This window comes from Musca autumnalis, unplaced genomic scaffold (genome assembly GCF_047663935.1).
Source record: "Musca autumnalis isolate F117 unplaced genomic scaffold, ASM4766393v1 scaffold_4, whole genome shotgun sequence".
NCBI lineage: Eukaryota > Metazoa > Arthropoda > Insecta > Diptera > Muscidae > Musca > Musca autumnalis.
Window position 1 is genome coordinate 94,042,252 of NW_027411977.1, and position 22,325 is coordinate 94,064,576.

The window sequence follows — 22,325 nt, forward strand, 5'->3', positions numbered from 1 at the left end:
ACTGTGAACACAAATGTTGGGGCAGAGATAATTCCTTTTGGAGATGAAAGCCGTTGGTGTGTGTATATTAAAAACCCCGAAGGACAGATGCGCCATGAGTCGAACTTCCGCGTTATGCCGTGATGAAATTTTTTCAAGAGAATTAGCATTATATCTTTGTTTGTTGTTTTTGTAGAGCACTTAAGCAACAGTGAACAAAGATATAACGCTAATTCCTGATGCCCCTCAGGGTCTTTAACAAAAATTTCATCACGCCATAACGCGGAAGTTCGACTCACGGCGGATCTGTCCTTCGGGGTTCATAATATACTCACCAAGGCCTTTCATCCCCTAGAGGAATTTTCTGTGCCCCAGACTTTTACCTCCATTTTGTTGCACAGTGTTATCTAATCTAATCTAAAAAAATGTGTTCTGCTAGGTGAAAGTTACCACCTACGGGGCTATATCAAAGAGTCAACCTATCTTTTTTTGGCGGAAAAGTTTTATAGCTGCAGGGAACTTCAAGAGTCGAATTGAAGGTAGTTTCATCAAAACAATGTAGACCCTCAAAAATGGACCCATGAGAAGAAATTTCGTGACCACTGAAAATTCCCGAAAATCGGGAGGTACAGTTATATGGGTGGATATACCAAAACATGGGCATATGTATATTGACGATTATTTTTGAATAGACAAAATTGTAGCTAAAATTCTCAAAATACCGATCATGACAGCTAGTTCGGTTAAAAATTGCAGCTAAAATTCTCAAAATACCGAAAATCGGGAGGTACCGTTATATGGGGGCTATACTAAAACATGGACCTATGTTGACGATGTTTCGTTGGAGATGTTTTATGACCACTGAGAACTTCAAATGTCAAATTACAGCTATTTCGGTTAAAAACTGTAGCTAAAACTCTCAAAATACCGAAAATCGGGAGGTACCGTTATATGGGGGCTATACCAAAACATTGACCTCTGTTGACGATGTTTAGTGGAATTGTTTCATGACCACTGAGAACCTTTAATGGCAAATTACAGCTAGTTCGGTTAGAAACTGTAGCTAAAATTCTCAAAATACCGAAAATCGGGAGGTACCGTTATATGGGGGCTATACCAAGACATGGACCTATGTTGACGATGTTTGGTGGAGATATTTCGTGACCACTGAGAACCTCAAATGGCAAATTACAGCTAGTTCGGTTAAAAATTGTAGCTTAAATTCTTAAAATACCGAAAATCGGGAGGTACCGATATATGGGGGCTATACCAAAACACGGACCTATGTTGACGATGTTTCGTGGAGATGTTTCATGACCACTGAGAACCTCAAATGTCAAAATTGCAGATAGTTCGGTTAAAATTGTGGCTAAAATTCTCAAAATACCGAAAATCGGGAGGTACCGTTATATGGGGACAAAACATGGACCTATGACCATATCCTTTGGGTTATAAGTTTGTTGATCACTAGGAACCCTAAGTGCCAAATTATAGCTAATTCGGTCTGCAAATGTGGCGAAGAACGTCAAAATACCTCAAATCCGGAGGTACCGTTATATGGGGGCTATACCAAAGAGTGGACCGATATACCCCATCTTCGAACTTGACCTGCCTATGGAAAAAAGACCCTCGGGTGCAAAATTTCAGCACTCTATATCAAATATTGCGGACGCTAGAGTGATTACAACAGACGGACAGACAGACGGACAGACGGACATGGCTATATCGTCTTAGAATTTTATCCTGATCAAGAATATATATACTTTATAGGGTCGCAAATGATTAGTTCGATGTGTTACAAACGGAATGACAAACTTAATATACCCTCCATACTATGGTGGAGGGTATAAAAAGTATCAGTCGGTTTTGCCGACAGAGAAATACCCTCAGCCTATGCAAATTGAAACACTTTTTTCACAAAAAACTTATGTATTTAGGGGGGTTCAAAATTTTGGTCGTATGAACCGACAAAAATGTTGATTAGGATTAAAGTTCAAAAATTTTGCGGAAAAGGTACCTAAAGGAATGGACCGACATAGACCATGGGGGTGCCATAGGGGATTTCTACACCCTTCGGGCTGTTTACTCAAGAAGTATGGACTTGCCCCTGAAACAAATTTTACCATTGTAATTGAGGCAGCGAATGTAAGTTGCTTCAACAAAAATCAAAGTGATTCAATAGCAGGTCTTAAAGTGAACTTATCCAAAATTTTGTGTGGGAGGTACGGGATGGAGTGGACAAATATAGTCCATATTCGAACTTGATCTATATCTGGTAGATATTATGCGAATGTGTAAAGTATGGACCAAATCGGTCACTCCCATCAAGAGTTATCGCGCGCACAATTTTTCCGAATATTTGTGAACTTTTGTGGGGTAGGTACCTGAAGGAGTGGACCGATATGGTTTATCTACGAACTTAAACTAAGTTTGGAAACAATATTACGAAGGCCAAATTTTGGCCGGAATCGGCATACCCGTTCGAGAATTATCTTGCGCTTCCACCCATAAGCATGGTGTCATAGGGTTTGTTTTTCAACTTTCAGGCTATTTTTTCAGGAAGTATGGACTGGCCCCTAAGGAAACTTGTACCTTCGTATAGGGGACAGTGAATACAAGATGTTACAACAAAGACCAAGGCGATTCGAGAGCAGGTCCTAAACTGAACTTTTCCGAAATTTTGTGTGGGAGGTACTCGAAGGAGTAGAAATTTCATAATGTGCAAAGTATGGACCAAATCGGTTACTCCCTTCAAGAGTACGCACAAACATTTTCGAACTTTTGTGGGGGAGGTTCCGGAAGCAGTGGACCGATATAATCCATCTTTGAACTTGAACTAAGTTTGGAAACAATATTACGAAGGCCAAATTTTGGCCGGAATCGGCATACCCGTTCGAAAATTATCTTGCGCTTCCACCCATAAGCATGGTGTCATAGGGTTTGTTTTTCAACTTTCAGGCTATTTTTTCAGGAAGTATGGACTGGCCCCTAAGGAAACTTGTACCTTCGTATAGGGGACAGTGAATACAAGATGTTACAACAAAGACCAAGGCGATTCGAGAGCAGGTCCTAAACTGAACTTTTCCCAAATTTTGTGTGGGAGGTACTCGAAGGAGTAGAAATTTCATAATGTGCAAAGTATGGACCAAATCGGTTACTCCCTTCAAGAGTACGCACAAACATTTTCGAACTTTTGTGGGGGAGGTTCCGGAAGCAGTGGACCGATATAATCCATCTTTGAACTTGAACTAAGTTTGGACAAAATATTACGAAAGCCAAATTTTGGACCGAATCGGCAGACCCGTTCGAGAGTTATCTTGCGCTCCAACCACTACACACGGTGTCAAAGGGTTTTTTTGTAACTTTCAGGCTATTTTCTCAGGAAGTATGGACTTGCCCCTAATGAAACTTAAAGCGTCGTATAGAGGACAGCGAATACAACTTGTGTAAACAAAAATCAAAGCGATTCGAGACCAGGTCCTAAACTGAACTTTTCCGAAATTTTGTGTGGGAGGTACCCGAAGGAGTGGACCAATTGAGTCCATATTGGGACCTCATCTAAGTTTGGTAGAAATTACACGATGTGCAAAGTATAGACCAAATCGGTTATTCCCTATAAGAGTTATCGTGCGCACAAGTTTTGCGACAATTTTTGAACATTTGTGGGGGAGGTACCTGAAGGAGTGGACCTATATGGCCCATCTTCGAACTTAAATCGAATCTGGAAAAAATATTTCGATACCCAAAATTTGAACCGAATCGATTGATCCGTTCGAGAGTTATCGTGCGCACCAGCCAGACAGACAGACGGACGGACACAAAATTGTCTGAAACGGATATCGTACAAACATACTTGGGGTCTAAAACCATTATTTCGATGAGGCACATTTTGGTCGTATCAAAGTGTAAATACCCTCTTTAGCCTAAAGGCTGAGGGTATAAAAATGCAAATTTAAATTCAATCTAAAACACTACATCAAAAGCTGTGATTTGGATCGAAAATGGAGTGCATCCTAGCTGTGTGCTGTGGAAGCAAAATGGAGTGTATGTAAAATTCATAAGTGTACCGTACACTTGTAGTGATTCAACTGCATCCGCGGATGCAAACTTTTTGCTGGGTATGTCTTACGACCCACTTCTAGAGAAGTTTTTCATGGCTGAAATACTTAGGAAATATAAACCAGCATTAAATACACTGAGGGCATTTGTCATCGTCGAAAAATTTGATGTTCCTGTCAGGGATTAAACCGCAGACTTTCTTAGTACAAGGCGGGCGTGCTTATCACGGCATCACTGTGACAACTGAAAATGCAAGTCGAATTGGTGACATCAAATTGGCAGTCCCCTCCCTACATAGCCCGAAGTCACACGTACAACATTTTCCGTAAAATAAATTGAGTTTTTGGGAGACAGAGGTGAGGAAATAACTCCTCTACACTCCTCCTCCTACATCCCAAAAACTCTAGCTGTGTTCCTTTACTTACCTGAGGTTACCATTTTTACCATTTGTTATCATTTTTAACCTGTAAAGCCTTCCTTAACCCCAAAAAGTCATGGTAGAACAAATACAAGGTAAAGTTAATACTACAACAAATACAACTCGAACAACAAGCACAAAGGAATTTGTTTTTGTTTGTAACGTTACTGCCAGTTGTATTTGTAAACAAAACAAGGAAATGTCTATAAATTATTGGAATTTAAAAAACTAATAATTCTTCACATTTGGTTGAATATTTTGGAAAACATGAATGAAAATTCGTCACATTTTCAATTTTTATGTTTCCACATCATTCCACTAAATGCATAAATTCTCGCAGAAAGTAGAATTCTTGCAGAAAAGTTTGGGGTCGCTGGAAATTCATAGAAGAAGAAGCTGTTTCAATGTTTTGTTTTAGAAATCAAAGAAGCACATGTTTATTAGGGCTCTATTTTTTAAAATTTTAACAAAATACCTCACATATTTACAAACGTTGTATCGCCTCTACAAGCGGGGATTTACTGCGCGGCTTATCGTTCGAACTTGGAGGAGGGTACATATCATTGATATGAAGAAGTCTTTCTGGGAAATGTTTTTTTCCGAATGATATATTTTTTTTCTTTCAAAAAATATATGTCCCCAATGTACATCGAAATAGAAATAAATGTATAAAATGTCATATGAAATTTGGCACTAACGTTACAACCCAGTTCAGTCAGCTGTGTATTGCTGCTACCTTTTCTTATTCTACCGTGCCAAAAAGTGGTAAAACTGACAGCAATTTTTAAGAGAGTAATAGCCTGTTTATATTATAGCCTTTTGTAGGGTTAACCTTCTTTATGAGGATTTATATGACTTATATGCAATGGAATTGACATTTGAAACCCAGTGGGTTTGTTAAATCCTCTTATATATAAACGTACTATAAGAGAGGGTACAAATTTCTGCAGGTAAAAAATAGCAGAACAGATTTTTCGACTTTTGTTTGACGATTATTTCACAATGAAGAAAAAATGGACGAAAAACAGAAGAAAAAGTCGAACGCTGACAAAACTAAATTAAAAACTGTGAAATAAAAGACGAAAATTGATTTTTTATTTTTCTTTTTGACATTGCTACCATATCTACCATTTTTCCGTTCCTTTACTATTCTGGTAAAAATGTTCATGAGAGAGCAATTTTGACACTTTTACCACTCTTACCATTAAAAAGTAAAGGAACAAAGCTTCTATTTAAATCACGGCAAACTTTGTGCGTGTCAATTCTTATAGTGCGGTTACACTACAGTTTTTTGCCGGGTTAACCCACTTTATGAGGATTTATTGCTTAATCTGGTCAAATCTGACCAGATTTGCCATACAAAAATTAAATCCTCTCACGACTGGGTTTATTTTAAATCCGGCACAAATCCACCAAAAATACAGTGTTGTATTCGGTATTTGTGCAAAAAAATCTAACTCTACTCAAAAAGTACCAAAAGTTGCAACTGTTTTTGCAACAGAGTTTGTCGTGTTTTATAGTGCGGTTACACTACAGTTTTTTGCCGGGTTAACCCACTTTATGAGGATTTATTGCTTAATCTGGTCAAATCTGACCAGATTTGCCATACAAAAATTAAATCCTCTCATGACTGTGTTTATTTTAAATCCGGCACAAATCCACCAAAAATACAGTGTTGTATTCGGTATTTGTGCAAAAAAATCCAACTCTACTCAAAAAGTACCAAAAGTTTCAACTGTTTTTGCAATAGAGTTTGTCGTGTTTTACACGTTTACGATTGGTCGCATGAGATTTTATGGAGTTAATAAATCTAAAGTTATTTGGAAATCATCAAAATATTTATTTTTTTTCATTAGACACTTTTTTTAACAAAAAGTAAGATTGATACCATGATACAAAAATGTATCCCTGTGTGTAAAATATACCAATATGAGCAAAGAGGGGACGATATCTCATATGAGAAATTGTAAAAGTGTAACACACGACTTTATTAGTTATTTTGTATGTATACGTAAACAAACATCAGCTGACAGTTTATACCCTCGAAAAGTTAAGTGTAACCAGCAAAGATTAACCCACTGGATCTATTAAACCCAGTGGGTTAACCTTCAATAGTGTAACCGGGGTATTACACGTTTACGATTGGTCGCATGACATTTTATGGAGTTAATAAATCTAAAGTTATTTGAAAATCATAAAATTATTTATTTTTTTACATTAGACACTTTTTTAACAAAAAGTACGCTTGATACCATGATACAAAAATGTATCCCTGTGTGTAAAATATACCAATATGAGCAAAGAGGGGATGATATCTCAGAGAAATTGTAAAAGTGTAACACACGACTTTATCAGTTATTTTGTATGTATACGTAAACAAACATCAGCTGACAGTTTATATCCTCGAGAAGCTAAGTGTAACCAGCAAAGATTAACCAACTGGATCTATTAAACCCAGTGGGTTAACCTTCAATAGTGTAACCGGGGTATTATTTTCAGTTGCTTATTTGATGGGATAAAATCCTTACTTGTAGTACGTTTACACTTGTTATACGGCGTTTATATTATAGTTTTTTGCAGGGTTAACCTTCTTTATGAGGATTTATTTGAAGTATACACAATGGAAATGGCATTTGAAACCCAGACCCACTGGGTTAACCCGGTTATATGTAAACGGCCTATAAATCCACTCGATTTCAAATGTCAATTCCATAGTATTTACGTCAAATAAATCGTAGTTCTAAATCCACTGGATTTTATTTGACGTATATTGTATGGGATTGACAGTTTAAATCATAATAAACGTTCATAGTTTAACAGGCGTTCTAGTCGATATCTTCCAAACTCATTGGGATGTCCGCCGTTGCTTAGGGTTCCGTTCGCTGCACGAAGTCCGCTGATGCATGCGCTGGCACTCAAATACATCTACTGTTTTTCTTTACTTACACTTTCGACATCATGGAATATCATAGAAGTTCTCAACTGCTAACCATAATTTATTTTAGAGGGTGCATAAAACAACTATTATTGTTGGCATACAATTTTATGATTTGACCCGTTGCTAAACTATGTATCTCGGATTTAATAAAAATAACAACAACAAATTGAAACAAAAAACTCATTAAATATGTATTGTTAGAGAGGAAGCTTTGCATATTGGAGCGATTAATATCAATCATTCCCATTTAACTGTATGCGCAGTGTGTGCCTGATCTGGTCCAAGATTAAATTTACAATATACATATCTACATGTGTATATACGGATGTATGTATTCACCACACATAAATCTACTTATTAACGATTATTCGATGATAAAAAAATATGATTTTGATTTCATTGATATACAATTTATAATTAGTAAGACATGCTAATAGGTCGTGACGCATTAAGAAAACAAAAATAGTTTATGATTTATGACTCCGGCCAATGTATCGAAAAACCAGTCAAGTCGCATGTAGAAGGTGGTTTTTAAAACAAAACAGCTGACAGAGCGCGCTTGGTGGTTTGGTCAATATGTGTTACTGATTCTAGTTTGCATAAAAAATCGATTGCAAAGGTCATCGGACAGTACCAGCTGACGAAACATACATGTTTGCTCGCCCATGGGTGATGGTAAGACTTAGGTTCTAACAGATCCAAACGGACCGTTATTTTTGCCAATTAAAGCAAATTTAACCTGTTTGGGTCGGATGGACCATGTAAGGTATGGGGTATAGCAAACACACAATTCCAAGCGTAAAGCACGGAGTAGAATCTGTCATGGTATGTGTTTGTATGAGTGCTTCCGTAAGGATTATTGTCTTCATTGAAGGAATTATGGATAATATGTGTTCTTTAAACATTCTGAAGTATAATTTGAAATGTTGTGCTGAAAAAATGGGATTGGGGACAACATTCCAATTTTAGCAAGATAATGACCCCAAGCACTAATCACACATTGTTCGAGAATGGATGCTATATAACTGTTCAAAAGTGATTCAAACACCTCTGCAATCCCTGGATTTGAATCCTATATAAAATTTATGGAGTATTTTGGAGGCAAATATAAGAAGTCATAACATCCAAAGAATATCAACCCTTAAAATGCCTTTCAAGAAGAATGGGGAAAAATTCAGATTTCTTGCAGCGAAAACTTATTTAAATCTATACCAACAAGTAAAAAAGTATCAGTCGGCTTTGCCGACATATGACTGTATAAAACTGTTCAAAAGTGATTCAAACACCTCCCCAATTCCCGGATTTGAATCCTATATAAAATTTATGGAGTATTTTGGAGGCAAATATAAGAAGTCATAACATCCAAAGAATAGCAACCCTGAAAATGCCTTTCAAGAAGAATGGAGAAAAATTCAAATCTCTTGCAGCGAAAACTTATTTAAATCTATACCAACAAGTAAAAAAGTATCAGTCGGCTTTGCCGACATATGAAGATATACCCTCAGCTTATATGAATTGAAACTTTCATCTACGGACAGATCGAATGTATTTAGGGTCGTTTCAGAATTTGGTGGCCCTTTTTGGACATTTGAACTTGCCGACAAAACTGTGAATTAGGATTAAAGTTCAAAAGTGTTGCGGAGAAGGTACTTAAATAAATGGGCCGACTTGGTCCATTATGTAAGTGGATCTTATTTTGGGAGTCATATATTTTCGATAGATATCGCGCCCACTAGTCATTTAATTCTTGGTCCAGTGTGCGAGGAAGGATGGACTGTCCACGGAAAACATAATATCGCTGTAAACAGAACCACAACGAACAGCATCAGTATACATTTCAAAAGGATCTTCGAGCAGACCCTAAGTTACACTTGGACAGATCGAATATATTTAGGGTCGTTTCAGAATTTTGTGGCCCTTTTGGGACATTTGAACTTGCCGACAAAAATGTGAATTAGGATTAAAGTTCAAAAGTGTTGCGGAGAAGATACTTAAATAAATGGACCGACTTGGGGTCTAAAACCATTATTTCGCTGAGGCACATTTTGCCCGTAGAAAGTGCATATACCCTCGTTAGCATAAATGCTGAGGGTATAAAAAGGCTAAAGCTGTAAACACATCCAACGTTTGGGTAAAATTTTGCGTTTTGCATTGACGTCCGAAAATTTGTCTTATTCTAATTCTCTTTGTGTTGCACACATCAACGCTCAGTTGTGGACTTCAAAGTCAAAAAATTTTGATTTTGACGTTGATGCCAGTTTTGGCACCGGCTTCCCCAAATGTAAAATTATAAAGGAATGCTAGAGCCTCTTTGCAAATCCGCTTGCGTTCCCCTTTAGGAGGCTCTATCATTCCTTTATAATTTGACATTTGGAAAGCAAGCGACGATTGATTCTTCGTTTACATTTAAGAAATCCACTCGATTTCAACTGTCAATTCCTTTGCATATACGTCAAATGAAAACACATCTGAAATCCATTGGATTTCATTTCACGTTTAAGTAATGCAATTGACAGTTGAAATCGAGTGAATTTCGTAAATGTAAACTTACTATAACAAAGGATATCATACAAAGTGCTAAACATCTGAGAAATCCTTTTTGTTTAACAAAACTTTTATTTTGAATACTTTTCACTGAGAGGTAGAAATCGATGTTGTTTAACAATTGTTAATTTTTATCTAAATTTACCTGAATTTTGCTAATTTTATTTTATCAATTTTAAGTTATGACACTATTGGTCTGTTCCAGTATTGCAAGAATCTAATAATGTTTACTATTTTTTTCGATTACATAAAGGAAAAAATGTTATCATATTAAAAAATAGTATCTTCTTGCAGGTTCTGGAACAGAGCATATGTCTCGCTCCACACCATGGTACAAATACACAGGTAGCCGCATCGGCAATTGTTGGTAACATAAGGTGTCAAAATTTGACATCAATTCAATGCAGTTGACACATTATGTTACCATCAGCTGGCATGATAATGCTACCTGTATTATTGTACCATGCTCCACACTAGAGTGATTTCAATGAAATAAGCTTCGTTCACGTACTTTTTTATAGTAAAACTCGTAAAAGTGAGAACTGTAAAAAAATTGTTCTCACACAAAAGTTTTTTGAAATATGTAGTTCGGGAAAGGAAAAATGGAAAATACGTCAAAAAACAGGAACAACTGTCAAAGTCGGCGTACCAGCCAATCAGACGCCGTCAGCCATGTTACTATTATTTACACGCTCAAATTTGTCGTTTAAAAAGTTTTTAAAGAGAGCGTCATTCAGCGCCATTTTTGTTTAAAGAGAAGTGAACACTTTACATCTATTTTGTGTACGGGAACGCTTTTCCGGGTAAAATGTGTAAAAGTGGCAAAAATTGTAAAAACTTGTTAGTTCTGAAACAAAGCTATAATCTCATGAAATTAGGCGTTCTTAGATCGAGTTTCCCATTACAGCAATTCCAAAAAAATTACTTGAGTGTGGAACTGGATCTAAGAAAGCATAATTTCATTAAATTTTTCAATGAAATCACACTAGTGTGGACCGGGACCGGGAACAAAATCATTTTCATTAATTTACTCTTAGCAATCGCAGTTTTAATGGAAGAAACTGAAGTGTATACCTTTGACTGTGACTCACTGGATATTCCCAAAGCGTTCCAGAACTAAAAAGTTTTTACACATATAACACATTTTGAACATTTTTCCCCGAAATGCGTTCCCGTACACCAAAAAAGTTGCATAATGTTCACTTCTCTTTGAACAAAAATGGCGCTGAATGGCTTTCTCTTTAGAAACTTTTTACACGACAAATTTGAGCGAGCAAAAATGTGCAACATGTTTGCCGGCTTCCGATTCGCTGACACGCCGACTTTGACATTTGTTCCAGATTTTTTTGACGTTTCTGCCATTTTTCCGTTCCCGTACATTTTGAAAAATGTGTGCGTTGAACTCATTTTTGACAGTTTTCTCTTTTGAACATTTTACCATTAGAAAAGTACTGGAACGAAGCTAATGTAATGTTTAGTTCATGATATAATTAAAAAGGTTAGCTAAAGCTACCTGTCAGTTTAAATTTTTTCTTTCGACTGTTCCTAAAACTTCAAAATTATATACACAATCTGTGTATGTGTGTATGCTGCTTGAAAAATTATGTCAAACAATTTTAAAAGCAATCGAATTCAATGATTTTTAAAATTGTTTTTAGAACATTTGCATGGATTCCACTATTCGATTATGTGGAGAAACTTTGACATTTCATTCATTTTTCGCGTTTTTTATAAAATGCTCAAAAAATGTATTGTAAACAAACCCACTTGTTGCTTTTGTATTTAGTAATTTTGACGTTTTAGGAATTCAGGAAAAACGAGGGTTCTATAATTTGTTTTCATCTAAATCTACCTCTTTACTTATACCATGGTTTAGTTGTTTGATGTTTATAAAAGGTTTACACATGAACGGATTTAAGAAATCCACTGTGTTTCAAATGTCAATTCCATCGCATATACGTCAAATAAATCCTCTTGGCGGATTAAAAAACTGTCAAAAATGTTGTTAACAACATTCTATAACAATTAGTACCAATAGTGAAATCTTTTACTTTTCTTATCAGGTTTTCTTTTTTCGAACATCCTTAGGCCCGGGACATACTAGAGTGATTTCATTAAAAAATTTGCATGAAATTATGCGTCTCTAGATCGACTTACATAGTAGAGTAAAATCATAAAATTGCTTTAGTGGGGAATTCGATTTAAGAACGCCTAATTTCATGAAAATTTTTAATGAAATTCACGTTAGTGTGGACCGGGACTTACTAGCAGTGGATATTACAAATAAAACGTTGAAAAGTAGTGTCAAAATCACTTTACACTTGCACCTAATCCAAGTATTTGGGCAAATTAATCATTTATGACGGATATTCTATGCAACTTAAATGACGTACGTTTTGTAAAACTTGTTAGATATAATTGTGCTTTAAGTCAAGACAGTCATAATTGATGTTGTCAAATTAGGATTTTGGCCATGAATCGAATAGAGCCTATTCTTAATTAGTGACTTTTTCAAGGTCATACACGATCGGCCTATAAGTCCACCCATTTAATATGATGTTTGCTATCAAAATACATTATAGTGATTTTAAATACAAAGAAACTCAAATCACAATAATGTAAAATCTATTAAGTTTATTGCCAAAAGTAGTCTAACGGTTCGACTTTGTCATAAATTTAATTTGGCAATAAAAAACAAGTTTTTTGTTAAATTTTTCGCTTAAAGTTTTATTGGCTGTTTTTTCAATAGCATAGGGAAAATATAGGGTTTTTTCATTGTTTATTGCTTAAAATAAAACTACATAAAGCCTGCAGCACAATATTTATTATGCAATAAATAAAATCATGGTTAAAATTAAAAACTAAATCACAGTCCATGGCAAATTTATCAAGGCCCTAACTGGCATTAACATCCCAGCAAAATGTTCGATGCCAAAGATGCTATTCAAGAGTGAAATGGAATGTCATTTTTTCAGCATCTTGACTCATTCTTTTTACAAGAGCGTGACCCCCAAAAGATGCAATTCATTTTCAGATCCTAAGCATGTCATCTTTACTAACTCGATGGAATGGCATCTTCAACAATTCTTTGGCATGGCATCTTAACCAATTCCCAAGAATAGCATTTTCACTAATCTTTGGCATGTCATTTTCACCAACCCTTTGGCATGTCATTTTCACGTCTTGTTCGGAAAATGGAAAATGCTGTATTGAAAAATGATTTTCATTTTTTTTATTTTATTAATTCAAAGGAATTAATGAAATAACTATAATTTATTTATCATCATAAAGTTTACATCTATAATTGCAGTTTGTTCTCGATGTTGTAACAGTAGTTAATATGTTTGTTTTCTCATTTTTCTGCTTAATCTGACTCTGGGTCTATCAGTCATAAGAATGTGGCTATTTCGCTATTTGTATGGTTTGTAACCACAAAGCTGCAAACTTAAGTATCTTAGCAGGATTGGTAGGACAATTGAAAAGGAGCAGCGTGTCGTGTCATCAGTACTTGCCCTATAGGAATTTTGACGGCTGCATCATCCCGAGCGTATTGACGCAAAACTACTCTGGTTTGTCCTGACAGCTGGCGCTTCTCAGCTGCGATAGATGGTGGATGTTCTCCAAGGACCGCATTCACACGATAACTGTTTACTGCATCTGTGACTGCATTCGTGTGAATGCTACTTAAACCTGGTTGAAAGGCTTGTTGATCTAGAGGTTCTCTCTTGTAACGTTAGACTTCTCTTTCTAGATTATGAGCACGGCTTGCTCTGAGTGAGTCCTCTGCTAATACGGAGATGGCCTTCAGCGCAGTTGTTGTGCTGCTTACGAATCCTGGAAAGTTATTTCAGATGCTGGAAGAACTATAGCCACAAGGGTCCTTGCTACGGGCGACAAAAGCGAAATCGGTTTGTAAGATTCACCTTTGCTGGCATCCTTTTCGGGCTTCAGTAGCTGGCCTATTTTCCAGACTTCTGGAACGATGTGTTTGGCAAGCAACAGGTTGTAAATTTAAGTGAGAAACTTGACTTCCGGCCGTCCCGGCTGTTGCAGTCTAAACAACGCCGCTGCACGCAACAGATTTTACATCCTCCGCCAAAGACGTATAGCAATAAAGACTCGAACAAATGCATTTTCCAAAAACATATGCTAATAGTTCCACATTTTGGTTACAGATGGCTACACAACTCACTGGAATTGATAACAGCAATGCCAATCGTTTTTGAATCCCATTTCTCGCGGCAGAAAACATTAACGTTGTGTTTTGTGGCTGAAATTTATTTCTTTACTTTTTTTTATTGTTTATTTAATAAAAAATCAAAAGTGAATGCCGTCAAACTTGAGTTTTAATGTTTTTCTTGTCAATATTCCAATGAGTAACAGTTTTCGTTTAACAGAATGTTGCTATGATGTCGTAGCAACAGAGGTTAACTCCCTCTACAGTTAATTTTTAACAATTGACTTTTCCTATCTTGTAATATTGACATCTTTGTCTCCGCAACAGGTAGGGATCTACAAATCGACTTGTTGAGCAGGGTTCTCTAGAGCAGACAAGGAAACTTTTATAATTGGCCTGTTCCTTTACTTTAAAAAAATTATAATTATTGCAAAAATGGTAAAAGTGGTGAACTGAACTCATATAAATTGTATGCTTTTAAAAGTAAGGAAACACTTAGCGGGTAAAAAATTGGTAACCTCAGGCACGTAAAGGAACACAACTAATACCAAAGAGTGCAGTCCGAGTCTACTTTTAGCTCAATGGTTGGGACTTCCTAGCATAATAAATCTTACATTGCTTTAAACGTACATATTTAGATAAATAAAAGAATATATACATATGTTAATATAAAAACACAAAATTCATCTCTATTGGATCGATGGAATGGGTTCAAATGCTAAGGAAAAGATCGGATCTATCACGACTTCCTTTGAATTGGTCCAAATGCTGATGAAAAGATCGGATCTTTCACGACTTCATTTGAACCAATGCAAAAGATCCAGTGAAATCATGGCATCTCATGGAACCACTTCCATACAATTTTGCTGGGATTACAAGTCATGGTCTTTCTTTCATCTCAAGTGGACACTGGCCAACCCGTGGTGTCAACTGGAGGCTGCCTTCTGACACTCGTTAAAGGTAGAGAGGTAACATGCGCCGCGCGTTCGCCCATAAAAATTATACAAAGAAAAAAATAGAAACAAATGGTGTTTCTTGTTTTTATTTTATTATTTTTATTCATCCAATATTTGGATCATCTTTGATGATCATCCTCATGGATTGAATTGATATTTTTCAGTTAATAGGTCTGTACGATAACCCAAAAGTTTGTGCAAATTTGCACAAACTTTTACAAAATGCTGTTCGATAACAAACTTGCAAAGTAAAAGAGAGAGAATTTGGAGACAATTGTGAGAGAATATTGGAGAGTTTTGTTTACAAGTTTTTGCAAGGAAAATTTTTCTTGTAAGAATTTGCAAGTTTGATCAGCTGATTTAAATTCGAATGCTTTATGACGGACTTCTTGGCAAAAACATAAACAAACGTTGGGTTATTAAAATAAATAGAAATAAAAAAGAGAAAAAATATTAAATAAAATTTGAAAAACGATAATGTAAGTGAAATAAATTATTTTGTAGTTTGTGGTGACTATTTTTTATTTTATTATTTATTTTAGTTAATCATTTCCGCCAACTTCTTCTTGTTTATCAAATCAGCTGACTTCTTGCAAGTTTTTGCAAATTGCTGTTCGATAACAATCTGCAAATTTTTTGCTTCGAGAGAGTAAAATTGGTGGAGAGAGGTTACTGAGAACTTGCCGAGTGCTTGCAAGTACTTTTCACTTGCGAAGTTATCGTACACACCTAATATTTGCAATTGGAGAAGAGTGGAAGAACAATGTTTTCAAAGAAAAATTGATAGATGATCATCAAAGATGATCGAAATATTTAACGAATACAAAATATAAAATAAAATCAAGAAACCCCATTCGTTTTTAATTTTTAATATGACCTCAAACCAAATTATACACAAATAAAATAGAGTCCAAAGGTCAACAGTATCTTCGTAACACAAAGAAAAAACTATAAAGTTGACGACCCCCCACAAACGTTTTAAGGATTATGATCGTCGAATCTGTATCTGAAATTTTCGGATTCTTTATAGAGTAGCTGCAGTTTACGCATTGGCAGATGTAGAATTTGGTGATTAGGGTGGCTCTCGCTGTAACACCCGAGCAAGTACTGCAACGAAAGCATGCCATTATATTGTTGTACTGGAACAAATCTTTGTCTCATGCAGATGGTCCACTGAAGACATGTTGCAGTCCTCAGTGCGGTCGCCAAGTGTTGTCGGCAGCGTTGCCGACAGTTTTTGATCGGAAATCGGCAAAAAAAATCGTCATCAAAATGTGGAAAATCGTCAACATAGTCAAAACTCGGTTTGGTTACCGTTTAATGCGATTTTTCGCTGATATTTTTGTGAATGAGACTGGCAACATAAGATATACAACCCACAGCAATAAATCTAACCAAATATCACTTAAATACCGCTATAAAAACACTCTGTTTCCTATGGTTATGGAGTTTGCAGTAATGCAGAATGGTAAAGCTGGGTACACATTGTCATTTTGAATAACAGCTTAGCTCAAATATGGCTTTCTTGACCGTGTGACCGCCCATGTTTGTCGGTACACGTACATTTTGGTTGTTGGGCAGTCGGAAATCGATAAAAATTGTTATTCAAAACTGGTTGACAGCTTAAAGGGGCATTAATAGGAAGTTAATAATGCTGGACTCAAAGTTTTTTTACAACAAAATAGATACAATTAATATTTTATCTGGAAACTTTTCAAGGAAGATTTTCATACATTAATAAAAGTAAACGAAAATTTTCAGCTGATATAAGTTGAATGTGGGGCAAAAACTATGAAAATACCTGTATTCCAGATATGTGCCTAAATATAGCCACTCCGTCCAGAAATTGCTATAAAACATTAAAAAAGCTCAAAAATCGGATTTGGGACATTGTTTTCCTTAAAATCGTTCGTGCAATTTTGGTCAAAATGTAGTTATCGTCTTTTATTTCATGCATTTCTGGCTTAAGTGAAAAATCGTCATTTTGGACCATAAAATCGTCAAATCGTCATTTTTCAATTTTGGGCCAAAAAATCGTCAAAATTACGATAAATCGTCAAATTCGGCAACACTGGTTGTCGGTCAGGGACTTGAGGAACTTGTTCCTACATCCAGCTTGTCGTAGATAGTTGTGGCCTGCGCGTACTCCTCCTGCAATATTGAGGTAGTTAGTGTTCGGAATTCTTCTACCATCGACCATGACATTCAACTCTATTCTCACTCAGCTGTCAATGCGCTGTACAGAAAGTGGCCGTAGATTTATGACAAATATTTGCATATTCTTCGCATGGAAATAGATGGTAACATGCCAACAAAATTAAATGGAAGTGCTTCAATGTGAAATCATGATTTCACTGGTTCTTTTGCATGAGTTCAAATGAAGTCGTGAAAGTTTATAGTAAGTTTACATTTACGAAATCCACTCGAGTTCAACTGTTGAATGAAATTTCTTGCAGCCATGGGAAGAGATAACTATGATTTCGACAGATCAATATAATATATTAAAAAACACATAAAGACTATCATGAAAATTACTTAAAAATAAAGAAAAATGACATCTGGTGATAGAAATCATCTGTGTATTGTATTCAACAAATTACATAATTGGTCCGCAAAATTTATTTCTGATTGTTGGAAATCCAGATCCAATGCATTAGTGTGAAAGCGTGTGTCACCCCCTTGTAAATTTCATCGGTGATTCATCCCAATTTTCATCGATGCCATGTCACTTTCACCCATGATTTGTCATCGAAAATTTTGCTGGGATCAGTAAAGTAGGAGTTCAGCCTTTCACAAGTGACATCAAGGAAGGTACCTGATGCCAAGATCGTACATTCATCCGAATACGTTGGTATCTCAATGCCGTCTGGAGAAGACGAAATACAGTAGAGGTTAAAAAGTTCCGGAGATATCAGTTGCTACGCCATTCCCTTTCTATCGTGCTTTCTGTAAAGCGGTTATATCGGCCTTGTACTTTCTTTGTAATGCATATTGGGGAAAAAATCGTTGCAGAGGAGGATGACTATACTACTAACGTATTTTTATATATTCTTGTTGCTGCAACTAAACAAACTCTAATAGCTGGTTTACATTACGAAATCGAGTCGATTTCAAACTGTCAATTCCTTTGCTCAAACGTCAAACGAAATCGAATTGATTTCATTTGAGTTTTCATTTGACGTATACGCAAAGGAATTGACAGTTTGAAATCGACTCGATTTCGTAATGTAAACCAGCTATAAACCAGTTTCCTTTGGAACATTTCTGTATTGGATTTAAAACGGTGAAGGGAACAAATGACAAGTTTCTCAGCAACCAATTGCGTGTGATAATTTTTATTACTTTTCACTAGAAAATCTAGACAATAAAAATCTCAATCAAAATTTTTGCATTTATTAAAATCGAAAACTGTGAAATGTATGAATACCATACTTTATTATCGAAAAAATATACTTTATTTTGTTTGTTTGTGTTTTTTGCTTTACTTTTACTTTCATTGATTCTTAAATTTGCTACTGTTTGCTTTTATTCTGATCTTGCATTTGCATATCAAGAATCTCGAAATGAAATGATTTATTTGTTTATTCTTATTGGAGACAAATTGTTATTTTTAAGTTCAAATACAGTAACGAACAAAAAAAAAAATAATGTCAATACAAAATATTTTTATTTTCAATTTTAATGGAAAAATTTGAAAAGAGAATATATTTTCTGTGGGTGTTGGACATGTGAGAGTGTTCAGTGAAACATCTTAGAACGGAAGGAGTCTGATCGACTTGTCGGTGGCTATCAACATTGTGATTTACAGCATTATACTAGCCGCTAGGGGCTAATGGTCTCAAGCATTACACATGTTGCCAACATGAATGGCAGTCATCAAGGTGTATAGAGACACCCAACAGTCTCCCCAATGACAACAAACATAGTATCTAACACCACATGCTGTTTTGCATGCCCCGAAAATGCATCATTCCTCAAATTCAATTGCAACGGCCTCCGCTTTTGAACGGCAATAACCGTCTGGTGCAATGGGACTTCAATGCTCATCGTGAACTTTGGCATTCCTTCCTAGGTAATGACCAGGGGGGTTCAGCTCTGGCCGAGCAAATTGATAGCTGCACATTTTGCGCGGTGATCGAATACGCTCGTACGAGCATAAATGAGATTGCCAGAGCTGTGGCACACGCTCTGATAAATGAGTTGTCCTGCAACTCGACATATAGTTCTACCCACGAAATATCGCAACTTCATTATCTGTTTGGTTTCATTTTTTTCGTTTTTTTCTGTTCTTTATAGTCAATTATCCCTATTGATAGCTGTGTTCTTTACTTACCGGAGGTTACCATTTTTACCTTTTGTTACCATTTTTAACATGCAAAGCGTTCCTTAACCCCATGGCACAATAATACAGGTACAGCGCCAAAAACAGCTGATCATCATACCAGTTGTCAAAATTCATTATTGTGAATAAAATCACATACAAAATGTAAACAAGTAATTCACAGTAATGCATTATTTATTGTAAGTAAATTTGACGTTTTGTATGATTTGACATAACACCTTCTTATTCCACCATGCTTAACCCCAAAAAGTGGTAAAACTGGCAGCAATTTTTAAGAGAGTGAGAGAGGAGAGAGCGCACATATGCCTTTCTCTTCTACTACAGGCTACCAGACAAATTTCTGCAGGTAAAAAGTGGTAGAACTGATTTTTCGACTTTTGTTTGACGATTATTTCACAATGAAGAAAAAAATTGATGAAAAACAGAAGAAAAAGTCGAACGCTGACAATACTAAATTAAAAACTGTGAAATAAAAGACGGAAATTGATTTTTTATGTTTCTTTTTGACATTGCTACCAGATCTACCATTTTCCGTTCCTTTACTTTTCTGGTAAAAATGTTCATGAAAGAGCAATTTTGAACAATTTTGACACTTTTCTCTTTTACCATTAAAAAAGTAAAGGAACAAAGCTGATATCTTTGTCAGACTGGCCAGTGAGACATCGTGAATTCCCACCACAAGGAGAGAGCCATCCCTTCTGTTCACTTCCAAAGTTTCGTTCTGTTTGCCAAAGACAACGAGCTTGAGCTCCGTTCCGAGTTTGCAGCTCTAAACTTTGATCTCACCAGCTTCAGTTTGCCACCCTCCCAAGGATTTGCTATACTGCTGATTGCCTCCCAAAGTGCGTCAGAGTTCAATTCGGACCGATCGAACAACTTGTCGTTGACCATTTTCCCGATGGCTTCCTGATGGTCCTCTACTACTGTCGAGTCTGTAGATGTTGTTGTAACCGTATTTGGTATGTTTATATGCTCTTTTTCCTGCTAAATCTAGCTCTTGGTCTACTCCTGTTTTAGGATTGTGAATATTTTGCTGACATGTAACCTCGGATCTACTGGAGTTAGTTGAGTAGACTTGGCAGGCCAGTTGAAAAAGTTGTCGTATGTCGTGCGGGCCTATGCGCTGCTTGCTGGGCAGATGTTTTTGTGTCAACGATCCTTGCCTTGTATGAAATCAGGCGGCTGCACCATATACTCGATACAGCCCCCTCCGCATGGCCTTGACGAGTTTTAGGTGAAGGTGGGAAGCTGTTTTTCTTCTTCGATAGTTTAGCAGTGTTCTGTTCTTCGGGAGATCCAGTCCTCCTCGCCTAATCCGTTGAAGTTGAGGGAGTGCTTTTGATATTCTTAAGATCATACTAGGGGTGTCTTTTTACTTACTAAATGTTGCTGAAACATTTTTTTCTGCAACTTTTCCTTTACACAACTGTCAAAATTTGCAACATTAGTAATAATTATTACAAATTATCACGTAAAAAGACACAGCTACTGTTTTATAAAGTCGCACCTGGTATTTCTTGAACTTTCCTCGTTTAGCACCTGACAACTGCTTCCTTTTCGTTGGGAGCTTTGTGATACTCTCATTCGCTTCATCCGCCATTTTGTAGATATCCTATTTTGTACAGAATTTCTCAACGGTTGTGTCTGTTTTGCTTTTGATGTCGATCCCTGTCTCTATTGGTTGGGTCCAGAATAAACTCTCCCTAATCTTCCATTTATTCTCATCTCTTTTCCTTTCGGTTGTGTGCTTGTAGCAGTACTTTCGACCACAGATGTGCGAGATTGTTGTTCCCGAGAACGGGTCCGCGCTGATACTGGGGTTTTAAGGCATTCCACTGTAACTATGTGTGTTCGTTTACTCAAAATATGTACAAATTGTTACTGGATGTTGTTTGTTTAGTCCCGGTCGACACTAGCTTCAATTTCATTAAAAATTTTCATGCGTTTCTAGATCGTATTCCATTGTAGAGTGAAATCATGAAATTTCTGTAGTGGGGAATTCAATCCAAGAACGCCTAATTTCATGAAATTTTTTAATGAAAATCACTCTAGTGTGGACCGGGACTTACTCTACAGTACAATGCAAACACCTTCGTCGTTGACAAGAAGTTACTGGACTTGTTCAAATTTTTAAAAATTGTAGATCGTATTCCATTGTAGAGTGAAATCATGAAATTGCTGTAGTGGGGAATTCAATCCAAGAACGCCTAATTTCATGAAATTTTTTAATGAAAATCAATCTAGTGTGGACCGGGACTTTCTCTACAGTACAATGCAAACACCTTCGTCGTTGACAAGAAGTTACTGGACTTGTTCAAATTTTTACAAATTGTTGAGTAAACGAACATCCCTACTGTAACTTTATCTCCATCATCAGTACGCTTGTCCATCAAAATTATACTCAGGTTCACTTTTGTATGTATTCTACCGTTGACCTTGACTTTGATATCCTTTCGCAAACAGGAGGAATTATGTAGATTCTTGCAGATGTGAACATATTCTGAGTCCGACCGTCTAACCGTTTGCTGTCTGTTAATTTTCATCCTTGTGATCTCGATTCATAGCTAAGTAATCGCCGACGTGTCGTCTGCTCCATGCTCTACTGTGCTTTCCAAAGTTACTCCAAGCCTTGAGCAGGCGATAAAGATCAAATGAATTCAAAACTAACTTCGATATTAATGTGTAATTTTTTCAAATATTATGAAGTATTGATGTTATCATTTAAAAATCGGTGAATATGTATCATGTCTCTACAAATTGCCTTATTTAATATGCCTTGAATGATGCTTATCAAATGTTAAATCTTTATGTCCATGAACAAAATTTCTGCAAAGAACCAAATTCCGACATAATTCTTATTTTGATTCTTAAAAGATTATGCACAAAGAACGCAATGCACATATTTGCAAATC

At 36.2% G+C, this 22,325-nt stretch overlaps 1 protein-coding gene across 1 annotated transcript in view; it reads left to right on the plus strand.

Annotated features, from left to right (window-relative positions):
- LOC141403020 (pupal cuticle protein Edg-78E-like) overlaps positions 1 to 22,325 on the plus strand; it is a 42,102-nt gene that overhangs the window by 18,937 nt on the left and 840 nt on the right. The gene's annotated exons all lie outside the window — the stretch shown is intronic.